At 44.0% G+C, this 24,078-nt stretch overlaps 1 non-coding gene and 1 pseudogene across 1 annotated transcript; both read left to right on the forward strand.

The window, feature by feature from the left end:
• Positions 1-389: 389 nt before the first annotated feature.
• On the forward strand, positions 390-23,629 carry LOC101413027 (uncharacterized). Its single transcript, XR_009181722.2, has 2 exons — positions 390-678; positions 22,303-23,629. It is a non-coding gene; the product is annotated as an uncharacterized protein (transcript).
• On the forward strand, positions 10,268-10,368 carry LOC111758793 (U6 spliceosomal RNA; annotated as a pseudogene).
• Positions 23,630-24,078: the final 449 nt, after the last annotated feature.

The following is a 24,078-nucleotide window of genomic DNA, read 5'->3' on the forward strand; positions in this document are numbered from 1 at the left end:
CACAGGAAATAAGAGAGGCGAAGTTGTCTAGGCTCTTACAGTCAGGATACTGCAAAGCTAGAACTCACGTCCCTGGGTCCTCCATCCAAATCCACTTGCTAGAGCGTCTCAGGGGTAGGGCACAGCTAGACAGGGTCTCGGAGGACACGTTTTAGGCCAACCCTATCGGCTTACAATAAAGAAAGCGGAGGTCACCAAAAGGCCAGGTGACTTGCACAAGGTCACACGGCGAGTTTGTGGCAAGGCTGAGATAGGAACCCTAGACTCCGCGGTTTCTTCTTTTCCTTGCAGGCTCTTTTTTCACCCCCAGTCCCCAGGGGAGGCTGGGGGAGGAGCTGAGCAGACGAGGCCCGGGGTTGGGGGCCCGGGCTTTCCGGGGGCGGCCCCTCGCTGTTGCGCATTCCTGAGCCGAGCGCGCCCAGTCCGGGAGCCGCGTCCCTGTCTCTCCAGCGCGCTCCCGCCTCGCCGGGGCTTGGAAGAGCCGGGACACGTTCGGGGCGTTCGCTGAGGTTGAGAGTCCAGGTCTGGGGATCATTTCCGGCCGCCGGATCCTGTGCGATCCCGGAGAACCCCGAGAAGCGCGTTCAAGCTGTCCCTGCCCCAGTACTTTACGCAGACGCGCCGCGATTCAGCTGTGGCGAGAGCCGCGAGCTTTAAAGGCAGTTCTGTGGATCCGGGGTGAGTGGGGCGTCGGGTGGAGTGTGTGGGGTTCCGACCGAGCCGTCCTGTTTCGGACTCGTGACCAGACTCGTGCTGCCTCCCACCCCGGTGCCTTCCCGTCTTTCCCTTTTCATCCCCTCTTCTCCCGCATTTCTACCCCTTCCTCATTTTTGCGGTTTTCTCCTCCCATTCTCTTTTCCCTTGCGTTCCTCTCTCAGTACCTAAGTTCCAGCCACCCTGCGCACGCGATCCTGGGCCTCCGGGAGGCCGAGCTTGGGTGGCTGAGCGCCAGCCCCGGTCCTAGGTGGGCTTCTCTCCCGGTTTCCCCGCCCCTGCCTTCTCGGGAAGCGCGCCCCCTCCTCGAGAGGCTCCGCAGCCTCCTCCCCCAGGCCCGGTGTCGGGGCTCGGCGTCTGGGCCTGAGCGCCGGACTTGGGCGCCGCACTGGAACTTCGGGTCTTTGTGCCACCCCCAAACAACCGAGTATCTGTCCCGCTTGTCTCAGAGCCCCGCGTGGTAGCGCCGGGGGTTCGGAGTCAGGGTGGTGCGTTCTAGCCCCGGCTGTGCCACTGACCACCCATCTCCGACCCTTGCTTCCCATCTGCGCAGTGGGGAAGATAACCTCGGAGTACAGAACGCTGAGGAGAAAGGGACGATGAAAAGTTTCTCGGAGAGAAGCCTTTCCAAGCGCCCGCCTCCTCCAGGTTATCTGCCCCCTTACGTCGTTGGGCTGCGGGCTTTCCCGCATCCTCTCCCCCTTCCACAAATGTGTAAATTCCTTAAGGGGGGGGGACTTTTTCTGTCCTGATCCCTGAGGTTTCCTCTGCATGAGGCACAAGGCCTGGCAAATAGCAGGTGCTCAGTGCGTGCTTGCTGAGTGAAAGAATGAAAGATGAAAACCTTGAAAGCCTGTATACTTGTCATAGTTCTTTTGGACAGTGGCCAGCCTGAGCGCCTTTCAGGGCAGCCCCAGTTGTTTCTTCCTGAACAGCCCTGGTCTTGTGGCATCGGGGGGCTAACCATTCGCCCATTTGTCTGTAGACAGTGAATAAACTCTTCAGTGCTCCAGGCTGTAGTGGTGAAAGCTGCTGGGTCAGTGAAGTACCAAAGATTTCTCGACCATCAATCAGCTCCAAGTGTGCCAGGAGCGATGATACAACGGCAGCTGGTAAAACCCAGGAAGGGCTCTTCTCTGGGAGGAACGAGACCCTCTGAGTTACCTTTACTGAGGCGTTTTCCCCTCTGGACCTCTCCTCCCCCATCTGTAAAAGGAGGAAGTGAGGCTGAAACAGATGCATGTCTGTCTGTGGTTGTGGGTCTTGTGCTCTTTGGGTGATGCAGGCCACTCAGCATGCCCTTTAGCCCACACAAGACAACCCTGCTGGGCTTAAGAATGCTTCTCTGCTCCAGCAGCGGCCCTCTGTCTCCATCTGTCTCAAGGTTATGAATCACACTCCATCAAATTTCCCAAACACTGCCGGGCCTCAAAACAGGGGGCTCCACTGCATAAAAGGCCTGGGGATTTCCCCTCCCTGGCACAGTCTCTTGAGTCACTGAGCTGTGGTGAGTTGTTGAACACAAAACAAACTAGAGACTCTGGGGGCCTGTGGTTGGGTCAGATACTGGGCCCCAGGGGTGAGAAACCAAAGGGATCAAGAGGGGGTCACAACCTCAGATGCTTTCCCAGCCACATTCTGATCCTTTTTAAAAAAACACTTGCCTTTGTTTCTTCTCTGTGGATGAAAACTTGCAAACAAAGGTAATGCCTCCAAGGAAAGTGGGTCTTGATCTTGGCTGCTCTTCCATTGCCACTGTTGGCATTGGTATCAAAGCGATACACATGCATTCAGTTTGTTCAGTTTATAGGAATAAATGTTGGCACTGGCACCCCCAGCAGCCCCTGCCCTGATAGGCCAGGTAAGCTGAATGATGTAGTGATAATCATCCATGATATTTTTTTGTGGGCAGTCTTTTACATGCATTAACTCATTTAGTCTTTACCACAATCCTATGAAGTAGGGACCGTCATTACTCCATTTTATAGATGAGGAAACTGAGGTCCAAAGAGAGTAAGCCAGTCACTCATGCTCACCCAGGAAGTAGGTGGCAGAGTGCAGTTTGAACCCAGGCAGTCTGCCTCCAGAACCTATGCTGTGAAGATCACTGGAATTGGGGGAGTCTGCATTTAGATCTTGGCGTTGTCATCTACTTGCAGAGTGACCCGAGGGAAGTGAGGTGAGGATTTGGGAGTCTGGATTAGAGGATTACTAGGGACCCTATCTCCCTTTCAACTCACTAGGGAACCAGAAGGTGAACCTTGAGAGAGAATGGAGTACATCTAGGAATGAAGTTAGGAGTTAGTTAACCAGGGAGGGGGTGAAACTGGTCAGAGCTATAATTGCCTGGCATGTTAAACTATAGCAAGCCAGAGTCAGTGGCCAAAAAGTGTACTTTAAATTGCCAGCTTCCTTATTTTGTTGATTTGGACTCTGGGTGACTGATGGGGCATATGATTTGTCGATGACCTATTACATATTACTGGGGAAAATGAAATGGAGGGAAAAGGAGAGAAAGTTTCAACCAGTGATGATGAATATCTGGCACTCCTCACCCACTGTCCCAGGCAGACACTGACCATAGGACTTGGCTTCTATCCTCCACAAAGCCAGGGAATCCTCAACTCAGTGCTCTGGACAGCCTCTACCAACTGACTGGGAAGCTTTTATCTTTCTCTCCCAGAGGCTTCCCATTTATTCCTCTGGGGTATGGTCAAGGAAGTAAGAAGTGTCAAAACAAGAGTTTCTTTTGAGTGCCCTGGGTGGCATCATAGGAAACACCTTGGAGCTTCTTTCAGATTAATTTTCTCTTTCCTTCCTCCTCTCAGCATTTTTCTTTAACAGTCTTCAACCCAAACCACCCTGGAATTGGGGACAGGGCAGTGAGGGAGCTAACATGTCTAGGAGCAGAGTCATTCTCTGAGAGTCGGCTAGACCTGTGGCAGTCACCTCGTCTGTCCTTTCCGATTGACTGCTGGGAAAACTGTGGCCCAGTTTGGGAGATGGACTTGCTCAGGATCACACTGTCTAATAGGTTTCCTGTTGCTGCGATTACCACAAATTTGGTGGCTTAAAATAACAGCAGTGTATTAATTTACAGTTCTTTTGGCCAGAAGCCTGGTGTGGGTCTCACTGGACTGAAATCAAGGTGTCAGCAGGCTCAGTTTCTGGAGGCTGGATGGGAGTTGTTGTCCTGCTCATTCAGGTTCCTGGCGGAATTCATTTCCTTGTGGTTGTAGGACTGAGGTCATTTTTCCTGCTGGCTGGAGACTCAGGGCCATTCCTTGCCTCTGTCGAGCACTGCTGTTCCTTGGCTCGTAGCCCCCTTCCTCCTTCCTCCATCTTTGAAGCCATTTGCAAAGACAGTCGAATCCTTTACCTGTCACATCTCTCTGACCCACTCTTCTGCCTCCCTCTTCCACTTTTTAAATATTATGCCCCCCTATTGCGGCTTTTTTTTTTTTTTTTTTGCATGCTGCCTGCTCTCTGTGTCCATTCGCTGTGCATTCTTCTGTGCCTATATATATTTTTTTTATTTACGCCCCCCTCCCCCAGCTTGCTTGTTGTCTGCTTTCTGTGTTCATTCTCTGTGTGCTCTTCTGTGTTTTTGCTTGTCTTCCTTTTTGTTGTAGCCTTGCTGAGTCGGCTCTCCACTGTGCTTGCAGGCTGGGCGGCACTTGTGGGCTGGAGGCACTCCGTGGTGCCCGGCCAGCGGCTCTCCTCAGCGTGCGGGCTAGCCTGCCTTCACAAGGAGGCCCCGGGATGCGAACTCAGGGCCTCCCATATGGTAGGTGGGAGCCCAACTGATTGAGCCACAGCTGCTTCCCCTCCCTCTTCCACTTTTAAGGACTCAAGTGATTATATTGGGCCCATCCAGATAATCCAGGATAATTTCTCAATATCCTTAGCATTTTTTTCCTTTCAGGAGGGACCTGGGATTGAACCTGGGACCTTGTACATGAGAAGCAGGCACTCAACCACTGAGCTACACCTGCTCCGCACGTCCTTAACTTTAATCATATCTGCAGAATCCCCTTTGTCTCTATCCTCATGGTTCCACCCTCTGAGTTATCTTTCCTTTTCCATATTCACAGGTTCTGGACACTGGGGCGTGAACATCTTTGGGGGGGTGTGTTTCTGCCTACCATACATAGTGAGGCTCTCCTTGAGTGAGTGATTTGTTCAGGATCACACAGTGAGGTTGGGGATTAGCTCCACCCTGAGGCTCTTTCAACTGTGTCCTCAACACCCTGACAGCCCAGTCTCGTGGAGATTCTCCTTTGATAGCCATGCACACAGCAGGCACTTAGTCACTGGCAAATAACGATGACGGATGGTAGCAGCTTAAACAGGATGCTGTGGATTTGGCCTGGGTTTTCTCCTCTCTTGGCTCTCTGTTAGTTCCTAAGACTCTGTGATTGGTTGGGTCAGACTGTACTTGCAGTCTTGACCAGCTCTGACTGTGTTCTGATCTCTTTGAAGTATCCTGGTGTTTTTCCATTTTTTCAGCCACAGAGTAGCAGATAGAAGCTCGCGCAGAGAACAAGTCTTTAGGCGGCTAGGAATTTTTGGAGGAGATAGGGGCCAGTTGGGGTGAAATGAGGACAGAGAACTCCTCAGGGACCTCGGGTCATCAGAGAAAGGCTTCCGATTGTATTCATGTCACATTTTTTAATAATGTGTGTCCTGTCTTTTCCTTCCTCTGATTCTTTTCTTGGGAACAAAGGTCCCTGGTGAGGTGGATTCTGTGCTGGGCTGGCATATGCCTGAGGCCAACTATTACACAATGTGAGAACTATTTCCAAGGATAAATGTGAGGCTGGGATGGCTTTTGCATGGGAAACCCCCTCACTTTGAATCATTGTCCTCTTCTGAGAACAGAGAAAGAATGGCTCACCCCCTGGGCAGCCCTCGCCTCCAGGCCCATTTCAATATCTAGCTCAGGAGCCCAAGGAATCAAATCTTGAATTTGGCCTTACCAGCCCAAGCAAGCCAAGAGGAGTGAGTCCCAGAGGACCAGGGTGGGCTGTGAAGAAATCCTTCTGATTGTGTGGAGCATTCAGAGAACCGTCAAGACTGGGGATGTCATTTTGCTCTGGAGATTTGGTTCTTACCTTTGGGTCATTGGGGCTTTTTTGCAGGGGTGAGGGTTCTTTCTGGACCTCCTCCCCCAACTAAGTTCACGGATTTAAGTTAAAATCTGAAAGTCCCCAGTATATCCATATTCATTTCTTTGTTGATCTTATGTTTATTGGGCAGACATTTGATAGGAGCTGAGGATACAGCAGTGAACAAGAGACAAGGCTTCAGCTCTCCGTGTACTTGCATTTGAGTGGGCAAAGATGGTGAATAAAAGCAAATGAGCTAGTTTGCTAAAAGTGTAAGAGAAAAATAAAATGAGGTTTGAGACAGAGAGCGGTTGATGGATGGGTTGTAATTTAACAGGATGGGTCTAGAAAGGCCTTTCTAGAGAGATGATACTTCAGTTGAGAACACCGACTTTGAGACACTAGGTGCTGCCTGGGAAGAGCTGGGGGAAGCACCTGGGAAGAAGAGGGAACAGTGAGAACAAAGGTCTTCAGGTGAGATCAGGGCTTGGGACGGGCCCTGAGGCGCCCCCGGCTTCTAGGAGGTCAGTGGTCGCTGAGGCTGCCCTCCGTGCCTGGCCTAAATGCTCCCTCCTTGCCTGACGAGCCCAGCAGTGCTTTCTGAGGGCTGAGCCATAGGGAGCGGTCTGGACGGTGGGTAATCCCCGTAGACCCCAGGCCCTGTGCCCTGTGAATCATCCGCCTCACTTCCCACATTCTGCAGGATGTTTGAAGAGTCCTGAGCCTTGCGATGCCCCCAGCCTCAGTGACTCAGTGGTTCCAGCAGCCTGCCTGGCCACGGTGTCTGCTGGAAGCAGCAGCAGCAGCAGCACTGCCTGCCCAGAGCCCCTGCAGTGCTGGACTGAGGCCACACCTGCAGAACGGCCACCTGCTTCTGCCATTTCTCCCACTTTGGGATGATTAGGTTTGCCTGCCAACAGGAAGTCATTTCTTTTATTGCCTTCCTCTTCAGCCGAAGTCCTGGGTGGTGAAACCGGTTGGAAAACCATTGGCAGTCTCTCAAAAGTTAACTGTTAGCTGTAGTTCAGATGCAGAGGGTGCGCATTTCCGGGAGAAGGTCAAAGCTGCCCAGGGGACAGACCATCAAAGGCTGTTTGTTTATTAATTTATTACTGTGGCTTCCTAGATCAAACTTGGAGAAGTTGCCGCACCCTACATAATGGTGGGGCCTCTGACCTCTGAATTTAGGAGCTAAATTGTGTAGGCAGGCTCAGTTTAGCATTATAAAGTCCTCGCTGTCCATCAGGAACTGTGCTCAGTGCTTTACATGTGTTAGGTCATTTGACTCCCATAGCAACCCAACAAAAGAGTTACTCTTAGTTGTTATTATTCCCATTTTCAATTGAGAAAAATGCAGTTTAAAGAGGTTAAGCCGCTTGCCCAATCCTCCAGGACTAAGTATGCTCCTAGCCTTTGGGCTTTTTATCTCACCACCTGTGGCCTTTGTTGATGATGTCAGTTCTGCTCACCCTGCCGTTCCCCTCATTTTTATCTTTTGAACTCCTACTTATTCTTCAAAGTCCATATCAAAATCTTCCTTCTTCATAAAATCTTCTATCCTGCTTCAGGCACAAACAAAGGAATGAGGACTAATATTTTTTGAGCATCTCCTTTGTTGCAGACTTCTTTATATATTATTTCCCTTTACCCTCAAATAGGATGTTGTGATAGACTGCTTTTATTTATTTTTTTAAGATTTATTTTTATTTATTCCCCCCTCCCCAGTTGTCTGTTCTCTGTGTCCATTCGCTGTGTGTTCTTCTGTGAACGCTTCTATCCTTAGCAGTAGCACCAGGAATCTGTGTTTCTTTTTGTTGTGTCATCTTGTGTGTCAGCTCTCCGTGTGTGTGGCGCCATTCCTGGGCAGGCTGCACTTTCTTTTGTGCTTGGCAGCTCTCCTTACGGGGCGCACTCCTCGCGCGCGGGGCTCTCCTACGCGGGGGACACCCATGCATGGCACGGCACTCCTTGCGCGCATCAGCACTTCGCGTGGGCCAGCTCACCATATGGGTCAGGAGGCCCTAGGTTTGAACCATGGACCTCCCATTTGGTAGGTGGACGCTCTATCGGTTGAGCCAAGTACGCTTCCCTAGACTGCTTTTAGTATCTCTGTTTTACAGATGAGAAACTGAGGTTTAGAGATTTAGGTGACTGTACAGAGTCACTCTTCTAATAAGGGTGAAAGCAGAATTAAAATCAAGATCCCCTTAACTTTAGAGTCCATGCACTTTCCACCTCTTTCCTCTTCTCTGTAGCATGTGGCTTGTGTCTTCAGTGTAATAAGTCTCTGTCTTGTATTGCAATTAACTATTGCAATTAGTGTCTTTTCCCTCCAGAAGAGAGGGAGCTTTTTAAGGACAAGCGCTGTATTTTTTTGTCCTTATCTCTGCATCTCCTCGACCATCCCCAGTGTTAAGCACAGTGCCATAAATGTTTACTGAATTGAATTGCCTGACTATATATGTTTCATTCCTGGACTGATGAATAGGTCATTTTAATCAATCACTCTGCTGCTTGATTTAAAAAAACCATTAACATCCATTAATCATCTGTCCTCTTTGTTGATAAAGCAAAGACGTGTTCCAAGTCTGGGATGCTGGCAAGCTCTGGCTGAAGGTGGGGCGGGGGGGGATTTGCGTAGATTGGTGAGTCTCTACAGCCAAGAATTATTAATCATAATAAGAATTAACATTTGTTCAGTGCTTGCTGTGTGTCAGAATGCTGCTAAGTACTGTGTGACAATCTCATGTAATTCTCCTAACCCTTAGAGGTAGATACTATTAATATTTCCCCATTTTTGTATTTGTTTTCAGCTGAGAAACTGGAAGGATAAGAATGTTTAAGTAACTGATTCAAGGTTGCTTGGCTAGAAAGGGGTGGAGCCACATTTAAATCCAAACTGGCCTTAGAGCCTGTTTTTTTCTTTTTTTTTTTTTTAATTTTTATTCCAGTGACGTATGTACAGCATAACATTTCCTATTTTAACCACTTTCAAGTATACAATTTGGTGGTGTTAATTACATTCACAGTGTTGTGCTGCCATTACCACCTCTATTATCAAAACCTTTCCATCACTCCAAACAGAAACTATGTACAATTTAAGCATTAACTCTCCATTTCCTACTCACACCCTGGCTCCTGGTGACCTGTATTCTCGATTCTGACTCTACATGTTTGCTTATTCTTATTATTTCATGTCAGTGAGACCATGTAATATTTGTCCTTTCGTGTCTGGCTTATTTCACTCAACCTGATGTCTTCAAGGTTCACCCATGTTATAGCATGTTGCAGAACTTCATTCCTTTTTAAGGCTGAATAATATTCCATTGTATGTATATACCAAATTTTGTTTATCCATTCATCCGTTGATGGACCCTTAATTTGTTTCTATCTTTTTGGCTATTGTAAATAGTACTGCAGTGATCATCGGTGTGCAAATATCTGTTCAAGTTCCTGTTTTCAATTCTTCTGGGTATATACCTAAAAGTGGAATTTTTGGGTCATATGATAATTCTATACTTAGCTTTCTGAGGAACTGCCTAAATGTTTTCCACAGTGACTCCATCATTTTATACTCCCACCAACAATGAATGAGTGTTCCTCTTTCTTCACATCTTCTTTAATACAGGTAATTTTCAATTTTTGAACTGTAGCCATTCTAGTGGGTGTGTGAAATGGTGTCGCATTGTGGTTTTGATTTGCAGTTCCCAAATGGCTAATGATGTTGAGCACCTTTTCATGTGCTTTTTGGCCATTCGTATATCTTGAAATGTCTTTTTAATTTTTAATTTTTAATTTTTTTTGAGGTATTGAACCTGGGACCTCGTGTATGGGAAGCTGGTGCTCATCTGCTGAGCCACACTGGCTCCCCTAAGCTGGCTTTTCCTTGCTGTTTGTTTTCTTGTTTTTAGAAGGCACCGTGAACCAAACCCGGGACCTCCACAGGAAGCAGGAGCTCAACCGCTTGAGCCACGTCCAGTCCCCTCTTTTGCCCATTTTAAAATTGAGTTGTCTTTTTGTTGTTGAGTTGTAGGATTTCTTTATATATTCTGAATACTGAACTCTTATCAGATATGTCTCTCAAATATTTTCTCCCATTGTGTAGATTGTCTTTTTACTTTCATGATAAAGTCCTTTGATGCACAAAATTCCATTTATCTATTTTTAAAATTTTGTTGCTTATGCTTTAGGTTTAAAGTCTAAGAAACTATTGCCTAACACAAAGTCCTAGTGATGCTTCTCTATGGTTGCTTCTAGTTTTATAATTCTGGTTCTTATATTTAGGTATTGGATCCATTTTGAGTTGATTTTTATATAAGGCGTGAGGTAGGGTACTATATTCATTCTTTTGCCAGCAAAATTTTCCCAGCACCATTCATTGCAGAGAATATTCTTTCTTAATTGAGTGGACTGGGCATCTTTATCAAAAATTAATGGGTCAGTGTCCACTTGGGCAGTGAATATATTAAAAATTGGAATGACAAAGAGATTAGCATAGCCCCTGCTCAAGGATGACTGGCAAATTTGTGAAGTATTCCATATTTCTAAATAGATATTTCTCCAAAGAAGAAATATAAATGCTATAAAAACATATGAGAAAATGTTCAGTATCACTGACTGTTAGGGAAATGCAAAGCAAAACTACAATGAGAAGTCATCTCACACCTTATAGAGTGGCCATTATTTTAAAAAAACACATCAAAAACCTAGAAAGCAATAAGTGCCAGAGAGAATGTGGAGAAATAAGAACACTCCTTCTTTGTTGGTAGGAATGTAAAATGATGCAGTCTTTGTCAAGACAGTTTGGCAGATCCTCAGGAAGCTAAATATAGAATTGCCATATGATCTGGCAATTCCTCTACTAGTAATATATTCAGAAGATTGGAAACAGTGACACAAACAGACATTTGCATACTGATGTTCATGGTGGCAACTGCCAAAAAACAGAAACAACCAAAGTGTCCACCAATGGATGAATGGATAAACAAAATGTGATATATATATATGATGGAATACTATGCTGCCGTAAGAAGAAATGAAAGTGGGACACATATGATAACATGGATGAACCTTCAAGACATGCTGAATGAAATAAGCCAGACAAGGACAAATATTGTATGGTCTTACTAATATGAACTATATATGAAAGATAAACACAAAGTGTTTAGAGTATGGTTTATTAGGAGAGAGGATGAGGGCTGAGAGAAGGGGTACTGATGCTTAATATATGTAGAATTTTTAATTAGCTTGACTGTAAAAGTGTGGAAATCGATAGAGTTGATGGTAACACATTATACCGAGTATGACTAACACAGCTGGTTTATAAATGGAATTGTGACTCAAAGGGGTAGTCTAAGGATGTAAATGTCAATTGAAAGAAAGCTAGAGGATAATCTAGGGACTGAATACCATAATGAACTTGGAGATGGATGAGGATTATGGTTAATAGGACAAATACAAGAATGTTTTTCTATGAACTAGAAAAACTGTACATCACTATTACAAGGTGGTAAGAATATGCAGATGCATGGGAAAATAAAGTTTGTATAACTGTGGACTGTAGTTAACAGCAATATTGTAATATTCTTGTGTCAATGTAAAGAAGATACTGTGTTAATAACGGGGGTATCGAAAAAATATACCAAATGTATACTATAGACCATAGTTAGTGGTAATAGTCTGATGATGTTTTCTCATAATCTGTAACAAATCTTCCACAACAATGTAAGGTGTTGGTGGAGGGATGTTATATGGGAATTCTGAACATTATGCATGATTATTTTGTAACTTCACAACTTCTCTAATGAAAATATATATACATAAAAAAATCAGTTGGTCATAAACAAGAGGGTCTCTTTCTGAACTCTGTTTCCACTGGTCTATATTTCTATGGTGCCATGTTGTTTTGGTTACCGTGGCTTTGTAATAAGTTTTAAGATTAAGAAGTATGAGGCCTCCAACTTTCTTCTTTTTCAAGATGGTTTTGGCTATATCTTTGGTTTTGGGACCCCTTACCCTTCCATATAACCTTGATGATGGCTTTTCCATTTCTGTAAAAAGAGCCTGGGCTTTCAACACTACTCTGTAATGTGAGGAAAGGAAAGAATCTCTCTACATTCCCTCCCTTAGAAGAGATTCCATGGCCCCACTGGAGTACAGGAGGTTGGGGATTTGTTGATTTAAGAAATGTTTATTCAATATCTAAACTACTGAGTAGAGAGGGAGGGCATTTGTGCTAGAGAAGCAGAAGTGAGCTGTGCTGGGTAAAATCAGTACTGGGGCAGAGTTAGACCCTAGGAAAAGTTTCTATGTTGTCACTCTACCAAATCCTCATTTTGTATGTGTGTGTGTTTTCCCCTGTTTGGTGGAATCCCCCACTATAAGTAGGATTCCAGTACCTTTTCCTCTCTGATATTCTGACCGGCAGTGAGGGATAAATAATTTACAAATTTTACCCATTACTTTCTTCCCTAGATTTATTTGCATGTGGGCCTTAAGCCAAAGGGATGAGATGCAAAGGGTGGAATTCCATACATCAATGATTCTGATGCAAAATTCCTTCCCTTTCTTCTTCCTCCTTCCCTCTCTCTTTCTGTCTTTGGTTCTGGAAATCTACCTGCCCTGTTTTCCCTGTGAAGTTGCTTAAGGTTCTGGGTGGACCTCAAGGACCTCTGTGGGCTTTTGCACAGCAAAAAGACTCAGCCAAGAAACCAGCCCAGCTCTCACTGTTTACGTCAGTTTAGTCCCTGCCACCATCATACCACCAAATCCCTACTGTCTGCCCCCAGTTTACATTTCAAACAGAATGTTGGTGGAATTGAAAAGAGCATTATAAACAAGCCTGTCTGACATTTCAGTTCTGATATTAACTTGCTGTGTGACTTTGGGCAAGTCGTTTCATTTCTTAGGCCATTTCCCTCATCTCTAAAAAAGGGAGATGGGTTATGTAGTTTCAACTAAATAATGTCTATTTGTTTCTCTGTGTAGATTTCTAGAACATTATTAGTTTATTGAAGTTTCATCTCTATAGATCAAACTCAGTAGAATATAGCATTGCCGTCATAGTTTACTATTACTGCATAACAAATGACCACAAATTTAGTGGCTTAGAACAACATACATTTATAATCTCTCAGCTTCCCTGGGTCAGGGGTCCAGGCATAACTTCGTCTTCTCCTCAGGGTCTCCTGAAGCTGCAGCCAAGGTTTTGGCCAGGCTACATTCTCATCTGGAGGATCAACTAGGGAAGCATCTGCTTACAAGCTCATTCAGGCTATTGGCAGAATTCATTTCTTTGCAGCTGCAGAACTCCTGGAGGCTTGCTTCTTCAAGGCCAGCAGAAGAGAGAGGGTCTTTGACCTCAGAGAAAGCCTAAGTCCTCTTTTAAAGAGCTAACAGTCAATTAAGTCAGCCCCACCCAGGATAATCTTTTGATCAAATTAAAGTCAATGGATATGGCACCTTAATTTCATGTGCAAAATTCCTTCATCCTTCATCCTTCTATATAACCTGTGCTAATCACAGGGTATCGCCAGGGAACGGAGATCATGCGGGCCGTCTTAGAATTCTTCCTACCACAGCTTTTTTCCGTATTGCCCTTTTCCTAGTTGTACATGGAACACTGTAGAACCAGTTCCCCATTTAATGAATTAGGTCAAATGACTTAATTTACGAAATGGCTCTAAAAGTTACCTACTCCTACACTAAAACTACTCTGTTCTGAACTCATTTATTAAATATGATATGCTTCCTTTTATTCTAATGGAATTTTCTAATGGGAATTTATCGAATTTATAGTTTTCTAATACCATTAAATGACTATATAATTATTCACAGAGGAAATCATTTAAATGTTAATTTTTTATATTTAATTGTTTTCGATACTTTTCTGTTTGAAAATATCTACTGTAGAAAAACAATTACTTTAAGGAATCTTCTATGCCCTTGGATGATTTTTAAAAATCTTTTTAATCTATCCAGTATCTAGGAGAGATGTAATCCACTATAATTGTGGCTTTGTCTGTTTTCTCTTATAATTCTGAGATTAGGTACAAAAATATTAAGAATTGTTTTACCTTTCTGGTATCTTTAGTAATATTTTTGCCTTCAAGTCTATTCTGTCTGATTGTAATACATCTCTACCAGCTTACCTAATTCACACTTCCATCGTGTTTTTTGTTTTCTAGCCTTTTACTTTCAGCCTTTCTGAATGCCCATGTATCTCTTGTTCTTATTTTTGTTCTTATTTTTTGATAACCTGATAGTCTTTTTTAGTTTGGGTTAAATCTACCATCTTTCTGTGTGCTTTCTATTTGTCCCACCCCTTCTATGTGTTTATTTCCCCCGCACCTTTTTTACCCTGGAAGTTATGCATTCTTTTACAATTCTTTTAGTGGCTACCTTAGAGATTATAACATGCATCCTTGATTTGACAAAGCCTAATGTTATTTGGTTCTTTTGTCCTTTTTCCAACCTCGTAAAGGAATTATAGCACTTTAATAGTATTCCTTCCTCTATTTGCTATTGCTATTGAATATTTATATTCTGTGTTTTTGTCTGAAAATGTCACTTCTTTATAATTCTTGGTAGTTATTTTTGTTCAGCTCTTTGGGGGTATTGTTCAACTTCTCTAGATTCCATTGTTTCTAGTTGGCTGTCAGTCTAATTGTTTTTCATTTGAAGATAATTTGTCTTTTTTCTGTAAACTTTGATTTTCAGCAGTTTTATTTTAATGTGCTTAGTTACGGATTTCATTGTATTTATCCTGCTAGGAGTTCATAGTTCTTTAGTCCATGAGTTGATGATATCTGTCATCAGCTTTGGAAAATTCTCAGCTAGTGTTTACTCTAATACTTTTTTCTGTTCCATTCTCCCTTCTCTCCTTCTGGGACTCCACTTACATGTATGTCGTATCTTGCTACTCTTTCTCTATATCTCTTATTCAGTTTTCCATATTTTTCATCTGTTTGTTTTTCTCTGTTTAATTGTAATAATTTTTTCCTGACCTATCCTCTGGTTCATTAATTCAGCTCTGTCTAATTTGCTGTTAAAACCATGCACTGCATTCTTAATTTCTATTATTGTATTTTTCAGTCCTAGAATTTCTATTTGGTTCTTTAAAAAATGTGTGATTTTTTCCTTATTGTTTCCAGTTCTCTGTCAAAATCCTCAATCTGCGACAACCATAGTTCCATTTCCAGGATTGTGATGGTTCAAAGCTGGGTTGTAATCTGTAAAAGGACTGGTATACTTCCAGTTCACCCTTAGAACTAGGAGTGCTCTTTGTGGTCAAACCCAAAGTACAGGGGTTTTGCCAGGCACTCTCCCTGCCTTGGCACGTTGAGGACTACAACGTTTGTTCCCTTAGCCCGGAGTCTATCAGAAGCACTGCCCGGTCTTTGTCCTCTCCTAGGGGAAATGCTGCCCCAAATGTCAGACCCACCTCCCTGGATTTCTGTCTTCTCCCAGATCTTAGTCTGGTAATTCTTCACTATTTTGGTAGTTCTTAGTGCCTTCAAGCAGTTTGTTTTTTGTTTGGTCTAACTTTGCTAGTTGTCCCCAGGAAGAGGATTTGTCCAAATTGTTTAGATCCCTGTTAACAGAAGGGAAAATTCTGATCTTTGTAGATCGCATATTTCTTTTTAACTCTCTAAATCTGGAATGGCCTTTGGCCAAAAGCAATTAAAGTCTGACCTGGGCTTAGGAGACAGCTAGGGTTCTGGCATATTGCCCTAAGCTCATTTTGCAGGGGGTTGACTCTTTGGGGGTCGCTGTAGTATAGTGGTAAATACAGGGTCAGGAGACCTGACTGTAAATCCAATTTACTAAGCTTTATGGTCACTGGCTGGCTCATCTTTCTTAGCTGTATTTCTAGGCTTGTATGGGACAAGGCCTAGCACAGTACTTAGCATTTGTTATTTGTTAAATAAATGCCAGCTTGTTTATTCTGTGTTTGTGGTATTAAGGGTATTAAGGTATTAAGGGGTATGTAATGTCTCTGTGCTTCTTGGAAGTACGGAGTACTATTGAGTAAGTAGTGCTGATTACTAAGAGATCTTGCATAAAGCAAGTACTTGGCAAATGAATGAATGAGTGAATGAATGAATGAATATTCTGTACAGAATTACTTGTTCTGATAGTGCTCAACCAAAAATAATATTGCCCTGTCAGAGAGGGAAGAGTTGCCTGTTGGTGAGTGAGAGTGTCATAGTTGAAAGGTGAATAGATAACATAGACTAATTGCTTTGAATTCACTTAATATAAAGCTACCACCTTGTAGGTAATTCTAACTGGTGAAATTTATATAATTTCTTTTCTTTCCTTTTCCCCTTCTTTTTTTTTTTTTTTTAGTTATATATAATTTATAACTAGAATGTTGGCTATAGGATGGGATTGGTTGGAACAATGGTTCTTTTGAAAAAGGACTTTTTAGTTGCTTAAGAAAAATGGTCCTAGAAGGAAAACTTGGTGTTTCCTACGCACGGCACCCCATTTCCTGCCTAGATTGGACCAAGTAGAGTACTTGATAGATGGGACGAGTTTTCCGCTTTTGGCTAAGCGACAATTTTTTCCTTCTTTGACAAATCTACAGTTTTTTACCCTTGCACTATCTTTTCTTTTTTTTTTTTTTTTTAAGAACAATATTTTAATTCCTTATTATTCTGTGGGTCAGCAATTTGGCGTGCATTCACCAGGGTGGTTCTGCTGCTGCTCTTGCTTGGTCACTCGTGGCTGCAGTTACTTGGTAGCTCCTCTGGTGGCTGAGGCTGCCGGTTGACTAAGCTCTGTGTCTCCAGCAGGGTAGCCTGGGTTTTTCACGTAGAGTCACAGTCCCAAAAGCAGTAAGAGAAAGGGCAAGCCCCAGTGCACAGATGTTTTTTCTAGCCTCTGCTTGTGTCATATTTGCTGATGTTTCATTAGTCAAACCAAGTCACATGGCCACACCCAAAGTCAGTGTGAATGAGGGGCAATGTGATTCATTGGAGGCTGTTATTGTAACTGTATGCTACAGGATCACAGACTCCTGGGAACTTTGCAGAACCCCCATGGCCAGAGCACACCCTGACTAATTAAATAATTTCTTGGGATGGAACCTAGGCATCAATGTTTTAAAATTTCCCCAGACGATTCCAGGATGCTGATATAAACCCTGTGTGTGTGGGGGGGGACGGGGGGACAGGGGGACGAGGAATGTTTCCATTTACAGAAATTTGAGTGACGACTTTTTAGAAATGGTTTTTTACTAAGGTGTGCTATTCTGGTTGGGGAGGAAAGGAAAGGAATAAGGGTGTGAATACATTGTCCTGCACGTGCTTTTAGATGCTCATATGTATGTCTGTGAGTTTCTCATCAGGGAATGGTAAGAAGACACGTGGACAGGAGAGGCCAGGCACTGGGGAACATCTCAGCACTGGGAGAGGGGCTGTCAGATTTTGATGGTCCCCATGTTGATGATCTAGTGTAGGATCTATGAACTTTCTGACATATGCCTTGCTTCTTTAAATGTTCCCTTTGGGGCCAGGAGCCTTCTGTCTCAGAAGCCATCATTTCGCAATGTTTTGGCGAAGGATGTGTGTGGTTGGAATGGTTTCAGGCGCTTGTTGAAAATATCTTTGTTTTTGGTGTGACGTAGGGGCCAAGCCAAATCGGGCCAGGGCAGAAGTAAAAGCTGCCTTGAACTGTAGGTAGTTTGGGAGGCCAGAGTCCTCGAAGGACAATTGTTTTTCTCCAGCAGAACCATGGGAACTCCCCATTTCTGGAACAACGGGTTGATAAAGCAAATTTAGTAGGCAGGTTCCCAGGACATCTCCTGTGCATCCATGGGCATGGGCATCCTCGGAATATATAATGGAGCCTAAAAATTATCTTCCTGCCTGGAGGTAATTTTTTTAAACTCAGTCTTGTTAATGGATCCCAAATAGTCAATAAATAGGCTAAATGGAGGACCAGCCCTCTGTCCATCTCACAGGGCTCGTGGCGCAGGGCCTTTAAGCTGGTGGGATGGGATGTTTGGTGCCAGCAGCTTCTCCATTAGTCAGGTCAGGGTGCCGTTAAGGCAGTTTCTTAGACAAGCGTATATTGAACATGTCAGGTCATTGTTCATTAATGAGGTAAATAGCAGGTAAAGTATGGCAGTTCAAGATGACCTGGAAGATAGGAGTTGAGGTCTGACTGCCGTTTTTACTTCCAATGGTCATAAAATGGTCATATTCTTGTTAATGAGAGTTAAATTTATGACATGAATGACTTGAACCATATTCCAACATGAATCATTAATCGGAAATAAGTAACTTATCTGAGAAGCCAACAATAAGCAGACGGATCTACGGTTAATAACTAGATGTACCAAGAATCAAGATTTTATGTTCTCACAAGGAGTCAGTACACCCAGATGCCAAACAGAGGTCAAACAGAAGTCAACTAGCAGAAGCTTAGAGCCCTGCTTTTTCTCAAGCAGAATTTTCCAGCATACAATTAAAGAGGCTGAATATATGGTTTGCTTAGTTCCTATTTTGGGGACAAATTTTTTCTTTTGCAGTGGGGTGGAGTGGAGTTGACTGGAACCCCTTTTACAGGGGGAGGGATAGGGTCCATGGGAGGATGGGAAGATTGAAACAGGGAGATACGTGCTCTCGGTGCTTGGCTGTGCCCATGTAGACAAGCCGCTAGTCCTGGGGTGGTGGCTCTGGGGAAGTGCCCTTGGAGAACATTTGAACTGTGTTTACAAACTGTGTTCAGAGTAGCCCAAGGGGTCACGGGGAAGCTAAACAGTCGTGCCAGACCCACAAGTAAGCAGACTGTGCCACGTGGGACAGAAAAACAAAACAAAACTGAGAAAGTTATTCTCAGAATTTTTAAGTTAGAAGAAAAGACTAATTTCATCAGAGCATGTAAATTCTGTGTGCTATGGTTTAGTATTGCTTTCAGTTTGAATTGCATATGTGCAAGAGGACACCCTAACCTCGTGCTTAGGGCCTCTAAAGGCATTTGGGCGAGACTCCAAGATCCCTCCTTGCTCCCACTCCCCCTCCATGCACTTATTCTAGAGCAACTTCGCTTTATCTGTTTTTGTGATTGGGGTTTTCAGTACATTTTCACTTATGAAAGAATAATGTGGGTAAAGTCTAAGGAGACAGGTTATAAGAACGGTTTCATTTTTCATCTCCTTGCTCTGTTTTGATTTGTTCTAGTGGGTTTATATATTTGAATGATTATCCTGGAAGGGGATGGAGATGGAAGTTGAGGGAGGACCCCACGACCGCAGTTCTGTCCCCGTGAAAGAGGACTGGCTCTAGCTTGTATGTTCCGTGATTCTTGGTTGTGGATGAGCCCTGAAGCCTGAGTTCCTGTAAATGACAGGTTTTGCTTATGAAAATCAGCCTGGGAGATTATATATTCCTGGCATTTGGAGTCACGGAGACTGTTTGATATTAATGGGCTTACTGGAAAGGGCTTTTGTGGGGTTCCTTTGGCTTAAAGCAAGTTAGCTGTTGATGTAATCAGGAGACCACAAAGAATGATTTCCTCCACCCCCGTCCCTCTTTACCAGTTTGCATCTCCTGTGACTCATGCTTTTGTGTCTTAGACCTTGGAGAAAATGCCCACATTTCCAAGGCCGAGGCAGGGCCAGCCTGTGCCTCTCCCTTTGCAGGACCCAGCCTGATAATCCTGAGACTATGGGGAGCTTTGCCAGAAGCTTCTTCTTCTTTGAACTTTCCCAGAGCTGACCAGCCTGGCTATAGGGTACCTAGGAATCAATTCTCAAATCATAGTGCTGGAAAGGGTCTTAGAAATCTTAACGATGTGAGTCCAGGGGTCCCCACACCCTACTGCATATTTGCATCACCTGGGAAATGTGAAAAGGTGCCCCCTCCCATCCCTCTTGAATCTGATTCAGGAAGTCTGAAATGGGGCTCAGAAGTTTTTTTACTCTGTGCTGAGGTGATTCTCACATAATTCTGTATATTGCATTTGGTAACCATGATCTAGTACCATACCTTAATTTTATTTGATGTAAAAAACATGTATGTATATTCTTTTTCAATACTAAGAATTATAGAGGAAAAAAACCTCAAAATGTCCATTTTCACCTCTACCCAGTTGATTTAAAAAATGAAAATACATTCCCATGTTTAGAAAACTCAAGCGGTATAAAAGCATGAATAATGAAACATAAGATGCCTATCCAGCTACCCAAATGTAACCCCTGTTAACACTTTCTTGTGATTCCATCAGAAACTGTTTATCATGTGTATATCCTCATGTATCTTTCTACTTACTATGAATATAAGAAATTTGAACCAGAGGAATCATCCTCTATAGACTATCCCCGTATCTAGGTGTTTTGTGTTTTGTTTTTCTTTTTTCTTTCCCATTTACAATATTTGGGAGCTCACCACAGAGGAACATGCACAGACTGATCTACATCATTCTTTTTAGCAGCTCTTAGAACAGTGCTTGGTGGGGAGTAAGAACTATATAATTATTTGTTAAATAAATGTCTGGCATTCCACTATAAGAATATACCCTGTTTTATTTTACTATTACAGATACTTTGATTGTGTCGTTTGTATATTTTGGGGGTGGCTTTGGGTATGGTGATCAATCTTTAGGGTGGCAGCAGTGGACAGGAAACAGAAACAGAACCACCAGCCATTCACAATCTTAACATTAGATCAATCACACCACATTCCTTTTGATGATACTGTATCTTTGTGAAGCTGTTCCAGTGGTTGCTGTAATATTGTCACTACCCTGTGAAAATTTATATGTAACAGTACATGAGGGTGCACAGTCTAATCTGCTACCAGGTTTGAAAAGCTGAGCAGCACCCACATATCCCATCAGTAGGTAGTAAGTAACTGTGGTTAAAAATGAAATAGAAATTCTTTAAATTTGTGTATGTTATTTTTTCAAACAGATTCTGAGTTGTTAGGACATAAATACTTCCTAAATTGTTTGAACTTAACTACTTTATTCTTATTTTTATTTTTTTAAAGATTTATTTATTTATTTCTCTCCCCGTCCCTGTCCCCCCCGCCCCAGTTGTCTGTTCTCTGTGTCTGTTTGCTGCGTGTTCTTTGTCCGCTTTTGTTGTTGTCAGCAGCATGGGAATCTGTGTTTCTTTTTGTTGCGTCATCTTGTTGTGTCAGCTCTCCATGGGTGTGGCACCATTCCTGGGCAGGCTGCACTTTTTTTCATACTGGGCAGCTCTCCTTACGGGGCGCACTCCTTGCGCATGGGGCTTCCCTACACGGGGGACACCTCTGCATGGCAGGGCACTCCTTGCATGCATCAGCACTGCGCATGGGCCAGCTCCACACAGGTCAAGGAGGCCCGGGGTTTCAACTGCGGACCTCCCATGTGGTAGATGGATGCCCTAACTACTGGGCCAAGTCTGCTTCCCTGAACTTAACTACTTTAAAAAATGGAACTACTAGGTATTTCTTTGGCTTGTGGTGCCATGAAAAAATTACTGAGATACTAGGGGGGTATGCAATTGAAAAAGTTTGGGAACAACTGTATAAATGTCTTTATCCATCAGAACTCTTTCAGCTGCAAGTGAGAGAAACCAAACATACAGTGGCTGAAGCAAAAATGGAAGTATTGGCTTATATATCTGGGCAGTCAAGGGTTGCAGATAGCATCAGACTTGACTGTACTCAAGTGCTCAGATGAGGTCATCGAGGCCCCATCTCTCTGGGTCATCATGTCTAGGATAGGCTCTCTCCATGTGTGGGCAAGTCAGGCCCAGGCCTATCCTTTCCAGACCCACATCCTTTCAATCTTTCCCAACAGCAGAAAGCACCGTCTTTCCCAACAGCTTGTGCGTATAAACCCTGGGGAGGACTTGATTGACCTAGCCTGAGTCACCTGCCTGTTCCTGAATTGTGGCCAGGATTATGGAGATGTTTAATGGCCAAATCAAGACCACATATCCATCCCTGTGCCCAACTAAACCACAAGGAATAGGTTTTCCACAGAAAAGGGGGTACTGCTACAAAGAGAAGGGGAAAAGCGTGTAGGAACAAAAGCAGTAGATTCCCCATTGTACAGATGAAGGAACAGGCCAGGTGGTTTAGCAGTTTAGTGGTTAAGTATGCAGGCTCTGGGATCCTACAGATCTGGGTTCACTTTCTTAGGCAAATTAACTTTAGAGGCCTCATCTATAAAATGGGAATAACTGAAGATAAGGACGAATAACTTTTTTAAAAAAGGATGGTAATTATAATCCCTAGCTCATAGGGTTAGTGGTTGAGATAAAGGCTGAGTGAGGTAATGACGTAACGTGCCTCTCAGAAGGGCTGGCACATGGGAAGCCCTCCGTAAATGGAGCCATAATTACTATTGCTGAAGGGACCTTAAAGACACACAGCTGGCCAGGGACTCTGGCGTCTGACTCCTGGAGCAGGTTTCCTTCCAACCAGGGAGGCTGGGAGAGGGTACACAGTGGTGATCTCTCCTCTCCTGTCTGTTACAGAGTGAAGCAGCATGGATGCTGTCAGCCAGGTCCCCATGGAAGTCGTGCTGCCCAAGCACATCCTGGACATCTGGGTCATTGTGCTCATCATCCTGGCCACCATTGTCATCATGACCTCCTTGCTGCTGTGCCCGGCCACTGCCGTCATCATCTACCGCATGCGGACTCACCCTGTCCTCAGCGGGGCTGTCTGACAACCTCCCCAGAGCCAGGGGAGGGGATGAGGACAGGAAGCCCCGGGAAGGAAGGACTTTGGAGGTTGATGTGTGAGAGGAGACCTGGTATCCAGTTTTGATTCTGCCACTGGCCCGCTGTGTGTTTGGTTGAAGGCCTTACCTCTGTGAGTCAGGTTCCTAATCTTTCAGATGGGGATGTTGGTCCCTGCCCTTCCTACCTCATAGGGCTGTGAGAATCAAATGACTTCATGGAGGTAAAAGCTGCTCATGGGCAGTTAAGCCACCACAGATAGACAGAGGGTTTTTGCTAACTGTTGAGAAGCTTTGAAGAACCAAAGACCCTAACTGCTGATGATGGCCTTGAAGATGGGGGCAGAACAGTCTTTTTCTAGTGCCGGTCAGGTCAAACCGAGCAAAAGGCACCTGGTTCTTATTCCATGGGGTCAGCAGCACCTTGGCTCAAAGTTAATTTTTTTGAGTGCCAGTCCTTCTGTTTTCTCAGCTAGGAGGGGATTGAGCATGGCAGGGGACAGGAGACAGGTGGATCTTCCGAGGACCGTCTCTGTTCCTGAATATCTGCCCCCATGCAATCTGGAGGAAGACTCTGCCATTTCTTCCTACTGCTAAGGGAGCTGGGGTGATGGGCTAACATGCTTTCTACTTTCTGCACTTGAGTCTCACCTCTCTGATGCCTTGGACACTCAAGCAATGAAGGAAAATGCAGGGTGGCTGAGTTTCCTGCCCAGCTTTCAGGATCTTCAGCTCTGTGTGTGCCCCCCTACCAGACAAGCTCACTTGCTCTGCTCCAGCTCCTGCATAAGCTCCATGGTATGATGGGTACTCCCTTCACATCTCCCACCACACTGCAACCATCTAATGTACAGACTTACATTTTAAGAGAAGGTCCCAGGAATTGGGAACCAACTCAAAACAATGATGGCTAACTTTTAGACGCTATGATAGATGTATTTATATGGAGATTTCTATATAAGTCAAGCTCTTTGATACCAAAACCAGGAACATCCTGGGACTATTAAATTATATTAGATGCTAGCACAGATATCAGGATATTATGTGGAAATGATGTTTTTACTCTGATCTGATTTCATTGATATATATACAACTAATTTCCAATAAAGTGCTAGAATGAGCATGTCTAAAGTCTTTCTTTAAAGGGCACCAGTTAAATTCAGAAACTAAGGTAAAAAGGATTGCATTGAATTTATGGGCCTTAGAGACCTTTTGAATGTAAGAATAGAAAAGAATCGAATCAGCTTTCAGACTTTTAGCTTGGGTAAGTGGGTGAACAGTTGTATAGTTTACACAAATGTAGTGTACAAGGGGAGGAATAGATTTTGGAAGTAAGATAGAAAATTTAGCGTTGGACATGTTAGAATTTGAGGTGCTTGTGAAATTAAGATGGACATATTCAGGAAGCAATTGGAAATCCAGTTTCGGCCCTTAGGAAAGATCTCATAGCTGGAATGAGGGTTCTGGGGATCATCTGCATATAGTAGATGATGCCACACAAGCAAGTTGTGTGAGCATCGCCCAAAAGATAAGACAATGTATAGTAGCTTTTGGAGTGAGAGTGAAAAGA

The sequence above is a fragment of the Dasypus novemcinctus genome, chromosome 2, assembly GCF_030445035.2.
Source record: "Dasypus novemcinctus isolate mDasNov1 chromosome 2, mDasNov1.1.hap2, whole genome shotgun sequence".
Classification (NCBI taxonomy): domain Eukaryota; kingdom Metazoa; phylum Chordata; class Mammalia; order Cingulata; family Dasypodidae; genus Dasypus; species Dasypus novemcinctus.